Here is a 3,312-nt window from a genome sequence, read left to right as displayed (position 1 = left end):
GAAAGGAGTAAGAAGGATTGGATGAAGACAGTGGGAAAGCAGAGAGACGGAAGGGACAAAGCATCTCTATACGCTTATCTGAAATTCTCACCAATGAATTACATAAGTATTTCTATCTTTATTTTATGCTTTATTCATAAATCCTCCATAACAATTTGAATCCGCCTGACTAAGATTTACAAGATGATCATAGCTTGCTTCACACCAACAATCTCCGTGGGATCAACCCTTACTCGCGTAAGGTTTATTACTTGGACGACCCAGTGCACTTGCTGGTTAGTTGTGCGAAGTTATGATAAAGAGTTGAGATTGCAATTGAGCGTACCATGTTGATGGCGCCATTGACGATCACAATTTCGTGCACCAAGTTTTTGGCGCTGTTGCCGGGAATTGTTTGAGTTTGGACAACTGACGGTTCATCTTGTTGCTTAGATTAGGTATTTTTCTTCAGAATTTTTAAGAATGAATTCTAGAGTTTCAAGGTGATGTTTTTATCATCACCAAAGCTGATTGATTCTCATCAATTTAGCTCTTGAATGCAATGTCCTGCTGAAGCTTGGCTAGCCATGTCTAATTTCTTTAGACTACAGCTTTAGACTAACATTGCATGATTCCTGGAATTCTTATTAAAAATTTTGAATCTCTTAATTTTCTTTTTCATATAATTTTTGAAAAATCCAAAAAATTACAAAATCATAAAAACCAAAAATATTTTATGTTTTTTTGTCTAGTGTCTCATTTTAAGTTTGGTGTCAATTGCATGTTTCTATTCTTCTTGTATTTTTCGAATTCATTCATGTGTCTTCATTGATCTTCAAGTTGTTCTTGATGATTTCCTTGCTCTGATCTTTAAATTCTCTTATCTTGAGTGTTTTGCTGTTTCTTATATGCATTCTCAATTTGTTAGTGCCAGTAGTATACAAACTTCTAAGTTTGGTGTCTTGCATGCATTGTTTATTTGATTTTAGTTGCATTTTGATTATTCCTCATCATTAAAAATCCAAAAAAAAATTTTTTGTGTCTTTTCAAGTCAATAATACAGAGAATTGAAGATTCAGAACATGCAGCAGAGGAATTACACAGAAAAAGCTGGGCGTTCAAAACGCCCAGTGAAGAAGAAAAACTGGCGTCTAAACGCCAGCCAGGGTACCTGGCTGGGAGTTTAACGCCCAAAAGGGTAGCATTTTGGGCGTTAAACGCCAGAATGGATACCATTCTGGGCGTTTAACGCCAGGATGGCACCAGAGGGAAGATTTTGTTTTTAATGCAATTTTTTTTCAAGTTTTCAAAATTTTTCAAAATTAAATCTTTTTCAAAATCATATCTTTTCAATCATATATTTTCAAAATCAATTTCTTTCCATTTTTAAAAATACTTGCTAACAATTAATGATTTGATCCAACATTTCAAGTATGTTGCCTTTTCTGTTGAGAAAGGTTTAATGTCTGAATCATATCTTTTAAATTTCTTGTTAGCCAAGTCATTAATTTTCAAAATCAAATCTTTTTAAATTGTTTTTCAAATCATATCTTCTCAATCATATCTTTTTTAAAACTATATCTTTTCAATCATATCTTTTTATCACATTTTTTTCAAAATTAATTTTTCAATCATACCTTTTTGATTTTTGATTTCAAAATCTTTTTCAAAAATCACTTTATTCCTTTCTCAATCTTGGTTTTCGAAAATCATCAATCAATTTTCAAAAATACTTTTGAAATCTTTTACTTTAATTTTAAAAATTCTTCCCCTCTTCTCACATCCTTCTATTTATGGACTAACACTCCTCCTCAATGCACAATTCGAACTCTATCTTTCTTGATAAGTTCGAATACTTCTACCTCTTCCTTCTATTTTTCTTTTCCTCTGACACTTCAAAGAATCTCTATACTGTGACATAGAGGATTCCATATTTTCTTGTTCTCTTCTCTTTCATATGAGCAGGAACAAAGACAAAAGCATTCTTGTTGAGGCTAACCCTGAACTTGAAAGGACCTTGAAGCGAAAGCTAAGAGAAGCTAAAGCACAACTCTCTGTAGAGGACCTAACAGAAATCTTCAAACAAGAAGAAAACATGGTAGCCGAACACAATAATAATGCCAACAATGCAAGGAAGGTGCTTGGTGACTTTACTGCACCTACTCCCGACTTCTATGGGAGAAGCATCTCTATCCCTGCCATTAGAGCAAACAACTTTGAGCTTAAGCCTCAATTAGTTTCTCTAATGCAACAGAATTGCAAGTTCCATGGACTTCCATTGGAAGATCCTCATCAGTTTTTAGCTGAATTCTTGCAAATCTGTGACACTGTCAAGACTAATGGGGTTGATCCTGAGGTCTACAAACTTATGCTATTCCCTTTTGCTGTAAGAGACAGAGCTAGGATATGGTTGGACTCATAACCTAAAGAGAGCTTGAACTCTTGGGAAAAGCTAGTCAATGCCTTCTTGGCAAAGTTCTTTCCACCTCAAAAATTGAGTAAGCTTAGAGTGGAAGTCCAAACCTTCAGACAGAAGGAAGGTGAATCCCTCTATGAAGCTTGGGAAAGATACAAACAATTGATCAGAAAGTGTCCCTCTGATATGCTTTCTGAATGGAGCATCATAGGTATCTTCTATGATAGTCTGTCTGAACTGTCCAAGATGTCATTGGACAGCTCTGCTAGAGGATCTCTTCATCTGAAGAAGACGCCTGTAGAAGCTCAAGAACTCATTGAAATGGTTGCAAATAACCAATTCATGTACACTTCTTAAAGGAATCCTGTGAACAATGGGACGAATCAGAAGAAAGGAGTTCTTGAGATTGATACTCTGAATGCCATATTGGCTCAGAACAAAATATTGACTCAGCAAGTCAATATGATTTCTCAAAGTCTGTCTGGAATGCAAGCTGCACCAGGCAATACTAAGGACGCTTCATCTGAAGAAGAAGCTTATGATCCTGAGAACCCTTCAATGGAAGAGGTGAATTACATGGGAGAACCCTATGGAAACACCTATAATCCTTCTTGGAGAAATCATCCAAATCTCTCATGGAAGGATCAACAGAGACCTCAACAAGGTTTCAACAACAATAATGGTGGAAGAAATAGGTTTAGCAATGGCAAGCCTTTTCCATCATCTTCTCAGCAACAGACAGAGAATTCTAAGCAGAGCCACTCTAACTTAGCAACCATGGTCTCTGATCTAATCAAAACCACTCAAAGTTTTATGACTGAAACAAGGTCCTCCATTAGAAACTTGGAGGTACAAGTGGATCAGTTGAGTAAGAAATTTACTGAACTCCATCCTAGCACTCTTCCAAGCAATACAGA

At 35.8% G+C, this 3,312-nt stretch overlaps 1 non-coding gene across 1 annotated transcript; it reads right to left on the bottom strand.

Annotated features, from left to right (window-relative positions):
- Positions 1-2,479: 2,479 nt before the first annotated feature.
- Positions 2,480-2,587, bottom strand: LOC112799449 (small nucleolar RNA R71). Its single transcript, XR_003201030.1, has one exon. It is a non-coding gene; the product is annotated as a small nucleolar RNA R71 (small nucleolar RNA).
- Positions 2,588-3,312: the final 725 nt, after the last annotated feature.

The sequence above is a fragment of the Arachis hypogaea genome, chromosome 4, assembly GCF_003086295.3.
Source record: "Arachis hypogaea cultivar Tifrunner chromosome 4, arahy.Tifrunner.gnm2.J5K5, whole genome shotgun sequence".
Classification (NCBI taxonomy): Eukaryota; Viridiplantae; Streptophyta; class Magnoliopsida; order Fabales; family Fabaceae; genus Arachis; species Arachis hypogaea.
Note: the sequence above shows the minus strand (reverse complement) of the source record. Positions and strands in the feature narration are given on the sequence as shown.